This window comes from Eleutherodactylus coqui, chromosome 2 (genome assembly GCF_035609145.1).
Source record: "Eleutherodactylus coqui strain aEleCoq1 chromosome 2, aEleCoq1.hap1, whole genome shotgun sequence".
Classification (NCBI taxonomy): domain Eukaryota; kingdom Metazoa; phylum Chordata; class Amphibia; order Anura; family Eleutherodactylidae; genus Eleutherodactylus; species Eleutherodactylus coqui.
Window position 1 is genome coordinate 175142858 of NC_089838.1, and position 21274 is coordinate 175164131.

The 21274-nt window shown below is 41.5% G+C and overlaps 1 protein-coding gene across 1 annotated transcript in view; it reads left to right on the forward strand.

Annotated features, from left to right (window-relative positions):
• RELN (reelin) overlaps window positions 1–21274 on the forward strand; it is a 655909-nt gene that overhangs the window by 161643 nt on the left and 472992 nt on the right. The window lies entirely within an intron of this gene.

A 21274-nucleotide genomic window follows, 5' to 3' on the forward strand; every position in this document is an offset into this window, starting at 1 on the left:
CCAGTGGGCCGACGTATACACATGTTGTTCTTCAAACATGTCCATGTATATGTTTGCATACGTCGGCGCCACATTCGACCCCATAGCGGTCCCCTGGCACTGTCTGTAGAATCGGTCCAGGAACACGAAGTAACTCCTAGATAGAAGAAACTCTAGCAATGTCAAAATGACACATTCACTCTCTACAGAAAAGCCTGCATGCATAATTTTATGTCGTACTGCATCTATACCTCGTTCGTGTGTTATACAAGTGTACAATGAGCATACATCTAGTGAGGCCAAAATAACATGTCCTGTCACCTTCATGTTGTCCAATTTGGACAGGAAGTCCCCAGTGTCCCTAATGTATGACCTGCCAGATATTGCAAATTTATTTAAGATTTTATCCAAAAATATGGAAATATTAGAAAACATTGACCCCCGTCCCGACACAATCGGTCGTCCCGGGGGATTAATCAGGGTTTTGTGTATCTTTGGCAGTACATAGATTGTAGGGACACTGGGGAACTCCATATACAGAAAATTATAGAGCGCCTGGTTGATATTGCCCTCCGCTAGGGCGTCCATCAAAATAGATCGCAAGGATGCTTGATATTGTGCAGTAGGGTCCCCAGGTAGCAACTCATGTACTTGAGTATCACTTAATTGCCTAAGGATTTCATTTTCATATGTGGATGAGTCCATCACCACCACCGCCCCGCCCTTGTCCGCTGGCTTGATGGTGATGGACTCATCCACAGACAGGGCCTGCAGGGCCTCACGTTCCTTCTTTTTCAAATTCTGTTTACATACAGTTTTAGACCCATACTGGCATAATTTCTGGACATCACGGTTAACTAATTCCACAAATGTCTCCACCGCAAAATTCGTGGATGGAGGTGTGAACCGGCTTCTGCTGCGTAGTCCCACCTCCTCCAACCGAAAAGTTTCAGAGGAGGGGGGCGACGCATCAGGAGAAGACCCTATCGGCTCTGATGTCCGATGTGCAAAAAAGGATTTGAGTCTCGGACGTCTAAAAAAGCAGTTGAGGTCCAAATCCAGGTCAAACCAATCAACCCTTGGGGTCGGACAAAATGACAATCCCTTACACAATACATCATGTTCTACCTCTGTTAACTGTCGAGAGGAAATGTTCACAACTAGATTTACTTGGGATCCAACTGTGTCCGTCTGTTGTTGGAGCGTGTCGTTCTGTTGATCAGGCCTCTTCCTTCTCCAGTGATGTTTACTGCCCCCTCTCCGTAGGGGCCTATTGCGTGTGTTCTTTCTTCTTTCCACGACCCACTGCTCCTTGACCTAAAAAAAACAACTTATTTGTTAACATCACTCATGGCATCATCGGTGGATTCGGACCCAGCAGATGTAAAGCCAAAATTGGCTGTGTCCGGGTCCTGTCTCCTTTTTATCAGTCTCCTGTTGCGTTTAAATCTACGTGTCTCCGAATTGCCCTTCGTGAAATGCCAGCCATATACTTTGCCTCTCTCATAATCGTCCAGGTCTCTGAACCATTTAGTCCGCTTCACTGACTCAATATCCTCTCTGTATTTTGAAAGCGAGGTCTCTATCTTCTTTATAACCAGACCCCAATTCTCTGATGTAGTCTTCTGTTTAATCTGTTCCTCTATTTCTTTAATAGACACAAGACATGCAGCTGCTTCAATTTGTAAATACTCAACATTTAAGAGCATAATGTCCAATGAGAACCTATTTGAGATGCTCTCAAATTTTTGTCAAAATTGAGCATTATCAGGTAGTAACGTTGGCCTCGGGTGTGAATGTAAACCACGCGGTATCCGTTTAACCTTTAAATCTGCATATGGTCACGCTGGCAGAATATTATAAGAGATATAACGCCTTTTCTCAATTTCCCATTTCCTCTGCAAGCCCTCCAATGACGGAGTGCTCAGGAAGGTACCATCAAAACTTGTGCCAGCTAATATCCTAGTAGAATCAGCATCAGAAAACCATACCATCTGTGTAGACTCTGGAACACCGCTCTCCAGACCAATATCCTCCATAGTGTCCAAATCGTAGGTGCACGCTAACACGGATCATGTAATTTGGAAGACACTGACGAACTGAAGGAGGTAGGAGCCTTTTCAAGTCTCTTGCTTCCTGTCCCTACGAGGTCAGAAGGCAACCTCCCCATGTACTGCCGTCATGATGACTCGGAAAAAAGGAATTTTCGGTAAGAAATTCTATCCTTTCAAAAGCTAGGGATGATTTTCGGGGTAGGGCTTATATTTCACAGTGTTCATTGATGAGGGGACTCGCCGAAGGGATTAACAGAACTTTCCGGGAGTCTCTCATCCCCGCGGGGACTAAGTTTCCATTAACTCCTGCTCCCATAGGAGTCAATGGAAACTCCTACAAAACGCACACCTATGTCCTATCTTTTTTAAGTGCCCACTTATAAACGCTTCTATAGGAACCCATTGGTTCTTTAAGAAGCGTGCATTATGCGCATGCAAAACATGCACTCGTCTGACCGAGCCCTTAGTAAGTATGAACTGGAGTTTACAGTACAATTATGTGACTGCATTCTAAAGCTCTTTAAAGATAATTCAGTTTTTTTTCTTAATTTTATATAAATTATGGTAGGTCATTATGCTTACCTTAGTACAGATACCCATAATAACCTTTAAATTTGGTCAAGTTTACTTTAGCAATGTAGTTTTCTTACAGTGTAACACAGTACATGTTTATAAAATGTATGCCAACTGCTATGTAACTACAGTTTGAGGTATTTACCAAACTGTTTCTAGATGGGGCATAATAGATTGTTAAATCATACACACAGTGGGTTTTCTGGCATCACATCGTAAGAGGCAAGTAGAAATCCTGCTGAGATACAATATTAACTTCTGAGTTTTATTCCTTTTTTCACATCATAATTGGTTTGCTGCTGGGATTGGCTCGTCCATTACTTATGAGTTTCCTCAACACAGTTTATACTGTAGTTTTATTACCACATTTTGCTTATCATATTAGAACTATGTCCCTCTAAAAAATGTTCTTTATATAATCACATGGATTTCTACCTTTAATTTTATTAACATAAGTGTTTAAGAAATAAGTGTTGTATGTAGTGTAAATATTTTGAAATACACAATTCCTAAATCTTAAGGGACAGACATACATAAAGAATTTTTATAAGTTCCAAAAAAAGAGGGCAGTTAACCCCTTAGTGACCAAGCCTGTTTGCGCCTTAATGACCAGGCCAAATTTTGCAAATCTGACACATGTCACTTTAACATGGAAAAACACCAGAAAGGTTTTGCATATCCAAGCGATACTGACATTGTTTTTTCGCCACATGTTGTACTTCATCTAGGCGGAAAAAAAAGACCGATAGAATTTGTGTTTATTAAAAGCGCCAAAATTGGGAAAATTATGAAAAAATCGTCATTTTTTCACATTTCCAACTGCAATATCTCAAATATGTGCAAACATAATATAGAAATTTTTGTTAAGATATATATTTCCATCCGTTTACTTTATTTTTGGCGCACATTGGAAAAACTTTCATTTTTTTTTAACCATTTAGGAGACGTACAAATTTAACATTACTTTTCAGCATTTTAAGGAACACTTTGTTTTCCTACACCAAACCAAGATTGGAAAGGCTCATAGGAGTCAAAATGATAGATACCCCCACAAGTGACCCCATTTTAAAAACTACACCCTTTAAGGTATTCACTGAGGGGTGTCATGAGTATTTTAACCCCACAGTTTTTTTTTAGGAGTCAATGCAATTTAGAAGAGGAAAAACTAAAATTTCATATTTTTGCAAATATGTCATTTTAAAGACAGGACTTTTTTCTATAGTACACATGAAAATGAGGATTTGCACCCCAGAATGGATACCCCTGTTTGTCCCGTGCGCAGAAACATAGCCATTGTGGCCCTAATCTTACATCTGGATGCACAATGGGGCCCAAAATGAAAGGAGCAACCGGTGGCTTTCAGAACAGAAATTTTGCTTGAAGGAGATTTAGGCCCTTTTGCACACTTGTAGAGCCGTTGAGTGACCAAAACGATGGAGAACGCCCACAAGTGACCCCATTTTGAAAAGTAGACTCCTTAACGAATTTATCTAGGGGTACGATGACTTTTTTGACTTCACAGTTTTTGAATGAATCTAAGCCAAGCAGAAGGAAAAAATTATGATTTTCATTTTTTTGGCAATTGTGTCAATTTAAAAACAGGTTTTTTTTGTACAGTGTACATAGGAATGAAGACGTTCACCCCAAAATGGATACCCCCATTTGTCCTGTGTTCAGAAACATACCCATTGTGGCCCTAATCTACTTAAAGGAAACATAGCTAGGCCTATAATGGAAGGAGCACCCGTTGGATTTCAGGGTACAACGGAATAAATTCCAGTCCCCATTGCCCACTTGTAGAGCCATTGAGCGGCCAAAACGATAGAGAACCCCCACAAATGACCCCATTTTGAAAACTAGACCCCTTAACAAATTCATCTAGGGGTGTACTGCGTATTTTGACCCCACAGTATTTGAATGAATCTAAGCAAAGCAAAAGGAAAAAATTACGATTTTCATTTTTTTGGCAATTTTGTCAATTTAAAAACAGGTTTTTTTTGTACAGTGTACATAGGAATGAAGACGTTCACCCCAAAATGGATACCCCCGTTTGTCCCGTGTTCAGAAACATACCCCTTGTGGCCCTAATCTACTTACAGGACACATGGCTAGGCCCATAATGGAGGGAATGCCCGCTGGATTTCAGGGCAGAACTGAATAAATTCCAGGCCCCATTGCCCACTTATACGGAAAAAAAATTGACTTCCTAAAAATAATCCCTCCACCCCCGCCATCCCCATTTTTTGGCATTCCCTAAATATTAGATAAAGGTAATAATATAAACTGCGTTTTATGTCCGAAGACAGGGGTAATTACGGAAGCTGGTTGGGTTGGGCACATGGGGCAAGAAAACTGGGTATTCCCCCCTCCTCTCATGTATTTTGGGGGGTATTTCGTGACCTCAGCGGTGGGGATGGGGTGTAAAAAGTGGCCCTCTGTGAGGCTTTGTAATCTTGCTGCGGTGCGGCGGTCTCACAGAGAGGGCGCTCAACAGGGTGCTCCTGGAACTGCATGAAGGCGAGCGTTCCCGGGGCTTCTTGTAAATTACGGATTACAGATAGCGGTCTGAATAACGTCGGGCTCACACGGCCGTAGGTGGAATCCGCTTGCGGGGGCCCGCTGCGGATTCCAGCTGTGAGCCGGCCGTGACCCTGCGTATGGCCACGTAATGTACTGCGCATAACTGCCTACTCACACAGGCGGTCATGCGCAGTACTTTTTTTTTTGTTTGCATTTCCCGCGCCGTCGCTTAGCGATGACCCGGGTACCCGCAGCTCCTACACAATGTATTTGCACATGGGCTGTGGGTATATCTGCGGTCATAGAGCACAATGGGCTCTAGGTCGTGGATATCCGCGGTAAAATATGGCATGCTGTGTTCTGTTTCTGCAAGTGGATTCCGTAATTCCGACCAGCTAATTGGGGGGAATTGTGTGATCCAATGCATGTGATTGATCCGTGGATTACCGCTGATCAAGCGCATGCAGAACCCATAATTCCTCTCCGGTCATGTGTGACCGGCCTAATGTTATATCGCTATTTTATCACGTGACCGGGGACCGCTCAGCGAGGCCGCCGGTCACTGCTCCAAGCACTCAGCGACCGTTGGTCGCTGGGAGCAAGGAGATTTAAAACTTCCTCGGCTCCCCGGCTCCTGCGAATGTGTCTGGCATTTTGCCGGCGGGCACATGCGCAGAAGCCGGAAGGGTCCATGGAGGATAATCGCATCTGGATTCAAATGCGGAAGCCTCCGAGAAGATGTTTCATCTCCCCCCACCGATCGCATCGGTGAGGGGAGATGAAACTGCCACATTTTAAAGAACTTTTACGTGATCGCCATTATGCATTGGATAACGGCGATCACGTGACCAGTAACCGCATACCGCAGCTCCCCGTGATATCTCCAGGCTCTTGGCTACCTTTGGTAGCCAGCAGCAGGGAGATTTTACATTTCCTGGGCAATATTTCACTTTTACGCATGCGTCCGCCATCATGCTGACGGGCGAATGCGCCGAAGCTGGGGTAAGGTCTGTGGATCAACATCCCATCAGGGAACAAATCTGGGACCTTAGGTACGTAATTTCATCCCCCCTTACGGATACGATCCGTAAGGGGAGATGAAACTTTAACTTTTTAAACTTTTTTTTAACTTTTAACTTTTTTTTTTTTTTTGACTTTTTAACTTTATATGATCATCGTTTTCCCATGGATAACGGTGATCATATGACTGGAAACCGCATACAGCGGTCCCCAGTCATATCTCCCTGCACTCGGCTAACTGTGACAGCCGGGTGCAGGGAGATTTTGAATTTGCCGGGCTCGCCGGCCTTCTGCGCATGCGCGCCACATCGGCACATCGCAGAAGCCAGCGGGGGGTCCCGACACTGGCCGGAGGACATCTGCGGACCAGAGGTGAGTATTTTCACCTCCCCTCATGGATCTGATCCATGAGGGGAGGTGAAACTTTTCTTTTTTTACACTTTTCCGCGATCGTCGTTATCCATTGGATAACGACGATCGCGGTACCGGGGACCGCTCACCGTGGTCCCCGCTGACATCTCCTGCCTCCCGGCTACCTACAGGAGCCGGGAGCCAGGAGATTTTAAGTCTCCCGCGCCGCCGGGCCTTCTGCGCATGCGGCTGACGTAATGCCGCCTGGCGCGCATGCGCCAAAGGACGGCTACGGCGCCCGGAGCATCGGGACCGCGGGGAGTCGTGCGGCGGACCTCGGTGAGTAATTTCAGCTGCTCCGATGGATCCGATCCATCAGAGCAGCTGAATATGTCACTTTTTTTGCAGTTTTATTTACTTTTTTGCGATCGGCGCTATCCATTGCATAGCGCCGATCGCAATGCCGGGGGGGGGGGGGGTCCGAACAGCCCAGGATGACAGCTCCATGCTGTCAGCTACCTGCGGACACTGACAGCATGGAGCTGTCACGTCCACAGCCTGAGGGGCTTTATTCTCTGCAGGACACGTTTTTACGTCCTCATAGAACAAAGCCCACTTCGGGAGGACGTAAAAACACTATGGGCTGGTCGTTAAGGGGTTAAAGCTTTGTAGTAGACTACTTCTAAGGTGGAGGAGTGCTGCCTCTCACAATGATGTATACAGGAAATGCTAAAGCAAATCTGTTTTTGTTTCAAGCGGACTTATTTTCTTAACACCGATAGACAAGTGGTGGGATCAAGTACTAATTATACTAAAAAAAATAATTTAAAGTTTGCAAAATACCTGATGGGCTGTGGTGAGGAGATGCTTATAAGAACCTTTTTCTTTTTTCCTTTTACATCTCTTTATTGTTATTGGCTAAGAACTCCAGAGATTCTGGAAGAGGTCTGCCTAAACAGTGTCATCTAATCTGTGCATTCCTAGGTTTTTAGCTCTGCCCAACTCACAAACAATGCATCTGTCTATGGATCGATCTGTGCCATTTATACTAACTAGTTCTCACACTTTCTGAGAATTTTAACAATAATTAGTGTGAAAGTGCTGGAAGGATCAACAATAAAAATCATCACCGTGAATCAATCTGTGAATGTAAACTGTATTTGCAGTATCATTGGCTTTTTTTAAATGATCCAGCACAGCATCAATGGAGCTCATTGCTTTGCTGATAAAAAAAAGTCTGCCCTACCCGCAGTGAGCATAGTCCTCATGGAATTTACAAATAATAGAAACGCAACTTTGTCTAAAAACGGCGTACATAAAGTGCAGCTTTTCAGCTCCTCAGAGCCTTTTTGAAGCAGCTGAGGAGCAAAAATGTTGCACTTTTTTACACTGTTTTGGGACAAATAAAGTTGCCAATGGAGATGCTAGCATTGTTTTTATTCTTTGTGGACTTGACTTTTGACACTGGGGTGTTTCTGTCTAGTTTGAGATGGACTGCTGCAGTCTATGGTAATATCAGAAGCAGCGCTTTGATACCGTCTCCATTTAATTGTTTTGGACAAGTCCAAATGGAACTATCAGATCTTGGTTGGTAACTATTCAAACCACCAATCTTCAATGAAAACTCACTGCAGGTAAAGATGCCTTTTTATTGCTGTGCATTTCTTTTTGTGTTGTCAACAACTTTATTTACAACAACACTTGTAATAGCAAAAGCATGAAATAAGGTCCAAGAATATTAAGTACTTAAGTATATATTGCCTCAAAGTCTGTTAATCATATGAAACAGCAATATCTTTGAATGAATTCAATGACACCAGTTGGCAATTTTTGCTTTTAGAAGAAAGATGCTGAGAACATAAATTAGATTTATGCATTATTTATAAGACGTTCTTCTATCTTGAGCATGGGGAGGTGAGGTTAAAAGGTGTTATAAATACATTTAACGTTTCCTTTCTGTGATTAAACAATAGTTTTATTCATGTAGAATGAGCTTTGAAGTATTTGAATATATATATATATTTATTATAGAAGTGTCCTCTTCATTCATATACACAGTTGCAAAAAAAATCATTAAACCCCCTGATTGTAAATTAGATTTATATGCCAAATTTACAAACCTTCAGCTGTTTGCAAAAACAATCAAACAAGGACAATTTAAATATGACCTGCTGCAGATGGCCGGGTCGGATCCCTCTGTGAGCTGTGCCCCTGCAGTGACCCGCGGCTCACCTCCTCCCAGCGTCTCGCTCTGCTCTGCGTCGGCTGTCGCACAGCCGCACATGTGCAGAACAGAGGCGGCGCATCACCAGTGACTTTTCTGTGCAAGGCTCGCACAGAAATAAAACATGCCGCGATTGGTTTACCGTGCACATTTTCACGTTGTCAAATCGGGGCTGTCTGCATAGGATTGCATTGTCTAATGCAATTCTATGGTAGCGGGCATAGGCGGAAATTCTGCGGGAAATCCCGCCGCTGAATTTCCACCCGTCTGCATTTACCCTATCTCAAAATAACTAATATAACAAGGAGTTTCTCCAAATTCAACATAAAATGACACTTTTAGTAGCTTTCATATTAGTGAACTAGAAGCCATTGCCCATGAAGAATTTGTGTGTGGTTAAAGGGTGCTCTACTAAGTACTAAAGACGTTTGTACTGAACGAGTTGAATAATTCTGAAATTGTAGTAGGTTTTATCTACACTTTTATAATGAAATACAAAACTGCGGAAAAAGAGAAAAATAAAAAACCCCAGCGTGTCAAATAAAACAGAAGCAAGTAAACCCTCCATATATTTACCGCAGAATCAAACATGATAAGAGTTAAGCTATTTAAATGGTTTTTATTTGATAGTTTTTTGCAAAAAAATTGTAAATTTGACAAATGAACCTAATTTACAATTAGGATTGAATTCACATTGCCATTTTATAGACATCATTATTATCTAATAGGAAAATATATTTACTAAGTAAATATAGGTACTGTATATGGGGAAAGTTATAACTAGTTTAATAACTTCTATACCTGCCTATATTTAATGTGATTGATCCCTTATTTACATTGTGTTCTGAATCTATGCAATTTCTTCACTGAAAGGCTGCAATGGGAAATATAAACAAACTATATGTCTGATATCCAATGAAAATGACCATGCCTGTAGTTCTTCATCCTATTGCTCTCTTAACTCCCTCCTTCTGTGTAACAGTGTTGTGCTGGAGACCAGTGATGTCTGTAGCACTATAATCAGAAACAAAGTAAAACTTCTAGAGGAGAACATCTTTGATTTTCAGTACTTTCATGTCCAGAGGTGTTTGGGTCTTGTTGACCAGAACAAAATTTCACATACTGAAATACTGCATTATAAAGAGCATTCTGACAAATTTTGAACGATCATCTGTGTGGGTGTAAATGGGGCTTTAGACACTACAACTGCTTGATTAACCAGTGCAGCTCATATGAGCAGTGCTGAGCAGTCAGATCAGCATATAGTGTCTTAAAGGGGTTGTCTCGTGAAACAAAGTGGGGTTATATCCTTCTGTATGGCCATATTAATGCACTTTGTAATGTACATTGTGCATTAATTATGAGCCATACAGAAGTTATTCACTTACCTGCTCCGTTGCTAGCGTCCTCGTCTCCATGGTGCCGTCTAATCTTCAGCGTCTAATCGCCTGATTAGACGCGCTTGCGCAGTCCGGTCTTCTCCCTTCTGAATGGGGCCGCTCGTGCTGGAGAGCGGCTCCTCGTAGCTCCGCCCCGTCACGGGTGCCGATTCCAGCCAATCAGGAGGCTGGAATCGGCAATGGACCGCACAGAAGACCTGCGGTCCACCGAGGGTGAAGATCCCGGCGGCCATCTTCACAAGGTAAGTAAGAAGTCACCGGAGCGCGGGGATTCGGGTAAGTACTACCCGTTTTTTTTTTTTTTTATCCCTGCATCGGGTTTGTCTCGCGCCGAACGAGGGGGCTATTGAAAAAAAAAAAAACGTTTCGGCGCGGGACAACCCCTTTAAGCCCCATGTACACACAAAGATGGTCATTCAAAATTTGGTCAAAAGACAGTTTGAGTGACCGTTTTGAGCAATCATTTTGCATAGCTACTAATGGGCACTAATGTTCATTAGCAGTTAATTGAGATAATTTGCATGTTAATGAGCCACCAGAAGATGTATTTACAGAACATCAGGTGGTCTGTTCTTTAAATACATGTCCTTTGTTCTGCCGTGGACTGTCGGCTAATAACGTTATCATCGTTGCCCGCGGAGAACTCAGTGTTCAGCCCCTGTTATCACGAACAATGGATTTCATGTGAGCATGAAATCCATCATTCAGCAGAAAAGCAAACGATGGTAGGATTTCGACGCAATGATTATCGCTCAAAAGCCATTGTTTGGATGAATTTTGAGCGATATAATCATTGTGTCTAAATGGGCCTATAGACCAGTGTTTCTCAACTCCAGTCCTCAGGGACCCCCGACATGTCATGTTTTCAGAAGTGCCTCAGTATTGCACAGGTAATTATTGTCGGTGCCTCAGACAATGCTACAGGTGTTCTTACCATAGGATATCCTGAAAACATGACCTGTTTGTCGTCCCTGAGGACTGGAGTTGAGAAACACTGACTTACACTACCAATCCATACTATGCACAGTGTGCATCAGGTAGTCAGAAAAGCTATTCAGCCATCTTTGTTTGTCCAATCCCCAATATTTACCCAGAAAATGAATCCCCTAATTCTATACATAGCAATACCAAATATGTGTATACATTGTATAACCTATGACACCAATAGAGCACAACAAAAACACAGCCTTCATTTTAGTTTCATATGAGTGCTTATTCCAGACAAGGAAATTATATTTTAATTCACTCAGTACAGAGTTATTCACTGAGACAGAAGGGTTAACTGTACAACTTACAGGATTCACTGAGAAAACCCACGACTTGTTTGATGAAAAATTAAAAATTAACTTTTAATAAGAATATTTAAAAAAGTGGAACTCACTATTACAAACACGAACACTTCATACACATAGAGTGTCGAGAATTGCCCAGGTTATGCCCATGGGTTTCAACGACAAATACTGACCACTAAAGCAATTAATCAATTAAATACAGGTACTGGGTTATCATAGAGTAACAGGGAAGTTGATAGGAAAGTTTTTCTTGATAATTCCGTCGCTTCCAGATAGACTAGAATAAGTCACGTTTAACGAAACCCCTAGTATGCTTTTATTGCTCCAGGGTTTATCAATGTTCTGCTTGGTTGCTGTTGTAGCTGGAAGAAGAGATCGTACCCTTAAACCTCAGGAGACTCCAAATCGGATCGTGGACCTTGGAGTATGGTGTTAAGAGCTTGTGGTCATTAGTTATAAAAGAAAGAAACAACGGAGTTTATATGTCCTGTTATTTAGGATCTATAACACTCCGTTGAATAGAGAATAAGTCTGTCTACATACAGTAATTACTGTTCAATCAAGGACCACAGATGAAAGGGGCCTTATGGCTCTTATGGCATTTAATGCAAAAGTACTACAGGTACCATGTTGCTGATACCTGATTAGCCAGGTTCTAGAAAAATAAGCTCCTGAAGTAGTCAGAAAATCAACGCGTTTCCTCAATTGCAAAAAATAGGCAATTGATTCATCAGGATTCTTGAGCTAGAGCTATAGAGTCCTTTGTCAATTTTTGGCGCGGACTGATAACTCCTATTTTCACATTAGGGATACACAGTTGTAATGTGAGTTAGGAGGTTGTGTTTAGAACAGATAGGAAGACTGAATATCAGACGATTGTGGATAGGTTACGTGTTATACACCCTTGTTAAGTGTTGTGCGTGATTGAGATCTGTACGCAGGGTAGAGATGGAGGTGTTGCTTACTATAAGCACTTAACAGGACTGCTGCTGCGTATTTGGCAGTGGGGACTTCCCTGTTACTCTATGATAACCCAGTACCTGTATTTAATTGATTAATTGCTTTAGTGGTCAGTATTTGTCGTTGAAACCCATGGGCATAACCTGGGCAATTCTCGACACTCTATGTGTATGAAGTGTTCGTGTTTGTAATAGTGAGTTCCACTTTTTTAAATATTCTTATTAAAAGTTAATTTTTAATTTTTCATCAAACAAGTCGTGGGTTTTCTCAGTGAATCCACTCAGTACAGAGTTGGTTTGTCATGACTTCCCAAACTAACCCATGGTACTTCACTAAAATAGTGAAAACTGTTCCAATAACTCATTAATAATTGAAATAGAAAGTTTTAAAACAAATTAATTTCAGTCAACTGTACGTCTTCAGTGTACTGTGTAACAGCTTCCGTACTGCAATCACACTCTTACAGCACACATGTTGCCAGAGGATTTTTTTTATAGCACATACCCTAGTACAATTTGTTTGCTGCTACAGATTTTAACTGTGATCTCAAAGATGGGTTGTCATTAAGGATGAGCAAGTATACTCGCTAAAGCACTACTCGTCTGAATAATGTGCCTTAGACAAGTATCTCTCTGCTCGTCCATAAAGATTCGGCGGCCGCCGCGGCTGACAGGTGAGTCGCGGCAGGGAGCAGGGGAGAGCGGGCGGGAGAGAGGGAGAGAGAGATCTCCCCTCCATTCCTCCCCGCTCTTCCCCGCCACTCCCCGCTCCGCAGCGGTCCCCGAATCTTTAAGGACGAGCAGAGAGATACTGGTCTAAGGCACATTACTCGGACGAGTAGTGCCTTAGCGAGTATACTCGCTCATCCTTAGTTGTCATGATGATCACAGGATTGGGATTTGACTCAACCAGGTCTCTATGTCATCAGGACTATAGTTTGTTAGTAAGATCAGGATCTGGGTCTTGGGGTTGCTGTGGGAAATACAATCGGCAACAGATGAATGGACATACATTCATGTCAGCTCTGCAAATTGGCAAGCAAATCTTGACTCTGGATTTTTATTTACAGTGGATAGTAATGAATTGGTTAATTGTTATATTACAATTTAGGCGATAGTTATTTTAGATAGATTATTAATTTGATGAGTACATGCACAATATTTCCATTTCCACGTAGTGTGTTACGGTGAATAACCAGCACATAGGTAATCGTCTGTTTACTTTAGTCATACTCCTACATTCAATTAATTTACACTGGGCAGTATTCCAAACATGTAGCACAAAAAGTTTTTATAATTGCTGCATGAAAATTCAATGCCTAATTTGTCATCAGTCGGAAGTATTATTTTTATTTTATTATGCCTTTTTGGTTTTGTTTGTTAGAAACTAAAGAACACAGGCAAGCAGCAGAGGCTTCTGGGCTGCAATCCAGATCATCAATCAGCACTCTGGCTGCATTTTCTATGTTTGCTGGGACCTGAACTCTGATGAGCTTATGTACTTTCATAAATATGGGTAGAAAACATGCTTTGAGGTACAAATAATTATGTCAATGCAGCCATCATATTTTCTGACTCACTAATTTTTACTTTCAAATTAAAACTAGAGCCTGATATATTTTTATAATTAGTTTAAAGTTATATATAATACACCATGTAGACAATTCTATTTCCTGATCCATTCTCTTAGGAAAATATGAACAACTACAAAGAAGTATAAATTTTAGCAGAGTATAACTCTGATACCCAATGTACTTTAGTGGTTAATGCACTGTTGAATACATTTTGTAACTATGATACATATGTAACATATGTTTGAATATATTATGTGTTCTGCAGTTTTTGGGTACAATTGCAGCTCGAAAAAGTGGTGGTTTTCTCAATTTTGGCTCAGCTTCTTCAGCATCTTGAATTTGCTGCACAAGCAGCTGGTCCTTTGGTAGTAAACTGGTGAGTCTGTAGAAACACAAAGTAGTGGATTATAATACGGGCAGTTCGAGCAGCCTCTGGGGCCCGAGGCCACACAGTGCCCATAATATGATCTGTCACTGTTGAGTCCAGAATGCAACAACGTTGAGGCAACGCCGTGCTGTCAAATTGCTCTGCTGGATCTCCTGCTATTTGTGATGTCTTGTATCCTGAGGAGACCTCTCTGTGAGGATACTATGCCTTTGAGCAGTTCCAGGGATTGAACTGCTGTTGTAGATTTTCTGTTGATAATATATTTCACTCTACCTTATTTGAGGAACATTTCTTACCAATTTGGGACTTTTTACCCATGGGTGGATTTGACAAAACTTGTTCATGAGCAAAAGGGTGGGTTTAGGCTAGGGCTACACTGCTACTTTGGCTACAAGGGGGTCACACAACCAAAGATCACTCTGTAGCACTAGGACGTTGCAGTGCAAGTCACAGGTTATTGCGATCATGGCATCACAAGAAAAGTAGAAGGAAAACCGATTTAAAGTTCAGACAGGGGGATGCCAAACTGAATCTTTGCCCAGGTGTGAGTAAACAGGAAAACCTAGCTATGCCTATGACCATTGGGCGCTTGCAGGACTTTAAGGCAATTGCCATTTAAAAATGATGCTGCATAGTAAAGTGCCGTGGGCAGTAATCAAGAGGTTAATCAAGATAGGCACAATGCCTCTTAAAGCGCAGTAAAAACTCCATACCTCGATGATATAAGGTTTAAAAAAATTTGGATTTATTTTTTGCTCTTTACAGTATTGAATAGCACTTTTGCTATATGAATATATTTCTCCGTACACAGGATATAGTGCTGTGGAGGGGAGAGGGAACATGCATGTATGCATTTTGGTAATTGTGGGTTCTTATACATTAACTATTGGGTATGCGAACCCCTGAACTGGAGACAGCGGATAACTTCAATAGCGTAAGCTCCCATCGGATGGTTTGATAGGGTTTAGCACACGTGCAGGAAGCTCAGAAAGTCGACTTTTCCATATTAAAAGCACTGAGGAAGATAAAAATAGGTATAGTTACTTACCTCTGTTGTTGGCGCATCATATGTTAGGATTGCTTTCATATAGCAAATGTAGGTGACAGACTTCCACTAACTAGATGGAAGCCTTCTAATACAGAATATAGAGAAACAGTAATGCAATTTTTTTCAACTGTGCTACAAATTTATTACTCTCCTACTGCATCAGAGCAAAGCTTAAATAAGGTTAATTGTGGCCTCACCACCGGGTATTTGGAACAACAACTTTCCTCTTTGACTCCAATTGCACTGTAGTTTCACATGCATCACAAAACAGGTGAAAGGTCAGATCTGTTTTAGCACCCATGCTTGCATGTTCACACATCCAGACTACTTTTTCTTCTTTCATCCCAACTCCCACCCCATTCTCTATAACTATCCATCGCCAACTTCTTCTCTTACCTCCATCTTAGCGTATAGGGAGTATTCCAAAGATGTGATAGGTTATCATAACCCTCCTGCCGCAATCAAGGGGACTCTTACTTCTGAAGGAGATATGAGACCATTTTGTGGACTTGCCTGGTTTAGCCGTACCTTTTCCAAACCACCTATATTTCTCACTTTACTGTTTGAGCTGTTTTAATATGTTGGTAATCAAAATATATCGTTTTATGCATTTTTTTTAAGTTTCAAGATAACTGACATTATCTGGATACGTGCATCTCTATACCTTACCTTTACTTTTAAAAAGACATTTAAAACACTAACATTTAAAAAGACAAATGTTTATTGCTATATATTAACGCCTACACCACTCTAGAACACTAGAAATACTACCAAGAATGCGGTTGCTAACCTCTCAACCACTCCATATAAACCCTTTGATCAAGTGCATGTAGATGTTTGCCAAAGCAAATACAGTGGGAGTAATGGGTATAATGCACAAATGAATTTAGCCCCCCCCCCCGATAAACCCCTAAGCATTTGCCCTTGGTCTTATCTGTTATTGTGGGAAAACATCAAGGTGATGGTTTTCTGATGTCCAGATATATCTGGACATCTGATATGCATATGTCACTTATCTCCGTCTTTTGGTTACTGTTAAAAAAAAGTTGTATTGCTGCAGTTTGTATTATTACAGTTCTATTTATTATCCAGAAGTTCAGGAGCCCTGGCCCATTCCTGACTTTTCTAATTTTGCTATGCAGCCTTATGAATTTCCTTTATAGCCTTGATTTGCATAACCAGACAAATGTAGTTATAGTACCTAGACACAGCCATTTGCTAATAAAACCGTGAACTAATACAGCACAAGCTATTTGTACAAGTTTGTCCTGAAAGAAACTCTACTAATACTCATTATTTGCTCTGTGATTTTAAAATTATATTAAAAATATCATGTATATTCTTATATATTATATTTGCCCAAATTCAATTTGATAGCATTTTTATTCTGAAACTGTCATTCCTACATGTATCATAAATAGGTCAGTTTAGAAAAGAATATCTTTTTTAGACAATACATGGAACTAATTTTTGATCATCCCACAAGATTCAGCTTTTTTCTATATAATGGTAAGACTCTGTCAATGACTGTAGCTCTTGGAAACAAAAAGTCTCATATTTATGCAAAAAAATGATGATTCTTACCCTAATTAAATGAAACAGTTTGTGACAGTGAATTAAGAGATGATAAAGGTAATTTGATTCAACATCGTTTAGCTCATAGCTAATCTTTGGATTAATGTGACCTGACAACACTTGCAGTAAATGTACATTTATCAGATTAATTGCCTTTTGCCATGTTTTTTTCTTAAGTAAATGGTAAACGAATTACAAATATGATGTTATAAAATATTGGAGCAACACAACAATATTTTGGGATGATTTAAGTAATTTTCTCATATTTTGATTTATGAACATGCCTTCAAAAACTAGCAAATTCTACCACTCAAATACCTGTCTCTCAGCAAATTGGTATTGTTAATAAATAATCTAAATTTTTCTTTTATTTATTTAAACATAGATGCACATGATATTTTCAGACCTGCTTAGCTGACTGAGAAACCCAATTTATAGAGTTGATCAAACATTCATTTGAATGATGATTCAGTATTACTGACAAATCATTTTGAAAAACATTCTGTCTCAGAGCTCTTTCACATGAGTGTAGGCATTTTTTATGTTTTCAGGTCCACGCCACTTATTGGCATGAATGGACGTTTTGCCGCGATCATGGCCAGTGCTTTCTTGCCCATTCACACAACTGCGAGCGTTGTTTTTAGTGAAAAACTACGTCGGACCCCAGAAAACCCTCGCTCTGCAAAAATCCTCGGGATGCCTTCTAATGCCTACATAGAGGCACCTGTAAGCTTTTAGTAGCATTGGACGCTGCTAAAATGCCTCCCCCTCCCTTTCTTTGTCCAGCTCCCATAGGAGCCTATGGGAGCCGCCGACGTATATTGGGCAAAAGATAGTTCCAGAGCTATCTTTTTGCCCAGCGTAAATCTGTCAGCGCGTATTTCCGTTGCGTATGTTTCATTTTTCATGGTTGCACGTTTTTATGCACCATATATTTGTCCATGTAAACGGATGCATTGGAAACCATATATGGTCAGGACAGAACGCAGATGCACTCAGGAAGTCATCGGCAACATCCAGATGATTCCAGATGTGTGATTTTCATACTAAGTGTGCGATCATCAAAGTAGGTTTTTGTGCTAAAACTGACCCTAGCAGCTTTGACACAAACATGTTAAAGCAGTTAACAAATGGGTTAGCTTCATGCCAGGGTTTTATTGGCCAAAAACCTGGTTACAGGTTCCCTTTAAGAGGTTCCTGACAAAGCCATTTAGGTGCAGTTTTTTTCTAAATGTAATTAGCAAGTGCTAAATACATTATACTACACAACCTAAATCTTACAGATTACAATTGTGTACCAGTTTGTATTTGAAATTTACAAAACCCTTTTAAAAACCTAGCATCTACTGGAATTCAAAGGTAGTTGTGAATGCATGAATTATCTACTAAATAAACATAGAACTGTAAATGTTATGTTTCTAGTATTTCCAAAAATATTAATGAAGCCAGAGAAATGGTGGTTTATTGGCTATTAGCAATTCAATGAAAGTGAGCACCCTTCAATCAATGTAGAATGGCTCTTAGCCCTGAATTTGCGAAAAAGGTTCTCCAAGGACTATGTAGAGAGGGATAAAACAAATTTTAGTGCCTCAAAGAAGCACATTCTGCATCTGCAGTAGAATGAAGCTGACAGCTGTGGATCAGTGAAAATTTTAAATCCTTGCGGCTGGTGTCTCAGTAGATGGTATACTGTATTAGAAGCCTGTGCAGTAAAAAAACACACTGGTTATAGCATATATTAAAATAAGCCTTGCAACACATATTCTTCAAAGTGGAAGGTAGCATTCATTTTGCACTGTGTCATATATAGAAATATTCACCAAATTTCTTTCTACACACAGTATTATATAATATAAAATATAGTATTTGACAACATAGTATTACATGCAAGTGAAACTTGTGCTGCTGGACATTCAAGGGTAGGGAAAGTGGTGGGACAGGAGGCGAGACTACTTGGCCTCAAGCCCTCCAGTCCAATGAGCCCCATAGCAATCAAGGGAGCTGCCTAGATTGGTGAGACGCCACTGGCCCAATGTAAAAGTACAAATAGCTCTATTATAAATGCTAAAACTGTTTTTTGTTAATTTATATTGAGTACACATACCTATAAAACCTTATTATCTGTAAATATAAATACAATTCTTAATGACATTTTGAAAGCACTTATCTGCTTAGTGTATTATTGTTATGAGAGCCATCATTAAGCCACCATGATGCTACTGGCCAGGAGATGACAACTTCAGTACTGTTGTATTATGTCGCCACCGAAAGTTTGGGGTGGGGACATAATACAGCAGTGCTGACATTTGGTGATGCCACCAGCTTCTGATTGGCTGTGGGCGCGCTCTGGCAACTCTGTTCCGGCCCCCTGCTTCCCTTCTCCCACTGCTATGCGCTGGCCGAGTGGGAAATGTGGAATTGCCTTATTTCCCCGTGCAGTCACTCACTCCGGCCCTTTTGCTGGTCCCATTGGCACTCCTGCCATCACTCACCCCGGCCCATCCAGTCGGCACTCCTGCCATCACTCAGCCCTAGTCCTCTGGCTGGTCCTGACACCGCACCTTCCATCACTTACCCCCAGCCCTCTGCCTGCTCCAGTCGGCTCTGCAGCGCTGCCGCTGTCTGGCACACAGCTGTCACTCACCCCACCCTGGTGCTGTCTTCTCCTCTGCTGTTCCTCTCTCCTGTGCTGCAGAGAGTTGTCCGTGGTGGCTGCGGTGAATGACCCCAGCGCTGTGTCTTCTCCTTGTCCGCTCCTCTCTCCCCTCACGCATGCAGGGCCTCCCAGGTGCTGCCACTCACCCCCCTTTTGGTCCTTTGGCACAGGGGACATTCGGTTACATAGGCGGCAAGGTCCAAGCGGCGGCGGCACTGGCAGAGGGGAGTTCTGAAGGAGTTTGTGCTGGGATGGAGGGTTAGGGTTAGTTTAACTGTTAGGCTTACATTATTAGGTGTAAATGCTTCCATGTTAATGCCGGCCCGCTCTCACATGGAAGCATTTTCAGCTAATAATGTAAGCCTAACACTGAAACTAACCCTAACCCTCCATTCCAGCACAAACTCCTTCAATGCTGCTCTCTGCCTCAGAGCTGTGCTGCCCGGACAACAATGCAGCCAATCAGGAGTGAGAGACGTGACAGGGGTGTTTCTCTATCTAAGGTCTCTCAAACCCCTAGCTTCTGGTGGCGTCAAGATACAACAGTAACGACAACTCCTCCCCTATTTGCTCTCATTTTTTTAAACTCTGAATTTGTGGAAAATTGCCTAATTTCTTTATTTTACAGGTGTTAATAATATTATCTTTTATGTTCTTATGAAAGGGCATATCCCATAGCTACATATATTCATTCTTTAGATCATAAAAATTAGTAATGTTTACATGTTGTTAAAAAATGATCCAGTGAAGATTTATGACTTTATTGAGCTGAGCACTGCTGGACACACACCAGTCACTCTTCCCACACCCAGATCTCTGTTTACTGATCTTTCATTGATTGCATAGCAGAGAAAAAGATAGCTTTCTACCCTGCTTGTCAGGCCATGAGCTGGGCATCTGAATTAACATGGCAGCACAGCTAAGAACTGTATGTTTTAACCCCTTAAAGGGGTTGTCTCACGCCGAAACGGGTTTTTTTTTTTATTCAATAGGCCCCCCGTTCGGCGCGAGACAAACCCGATGCATGTGTTAAAAAAAAAAAACGGGTAGTACTTACCCGAATCCCCGCGCTGCGGCGACTTCTTCCTTCTTCTTACTTACCTTAGTAAGATGGCCGCCGGGATCTTCACTGTGAGGTCCATTGCCGATTCCAGCCTCCTGATTGGCTGGAATTGGCACACGTGACGGGGCGGAGCTACAAGGAGCAGCTCTCCGGCACAAGCGGCCCCATTCAGAAGGGAGAAGACCGCACAGCGCAAGCGCGTCTAAAATCGCCAGAAGAGGCGATTTTAGACGGATCCATGGAGACGAGGACGCCAGCAACGGAACAGGTAAGTGAATAACTTCTGTATGGCTCATAATTAATGCACGATGTATATTACAAAGTGCATTAATATGGCCATACAGAAGTGTATAACCCCACTTGATTTCATGAGACAACCCCTTTAAGTTTTATGTTCTAAACACTTTTTAGAGATTTTTTACCCATTTGGTGGTTTAACTGCCCTATTTTTTTTTCCTTCAGCTTCCAAAATTATTTTTGCTGCTGTTTTTTTCCCCATGACCTATAGGGCTATTTTTTACTATCTTTTTCTTCTGACTTTTTTTCCCTCATTTTTGTTGTTTTATTGGGGATAAAAAGTAAAAACAAAATGATTTTT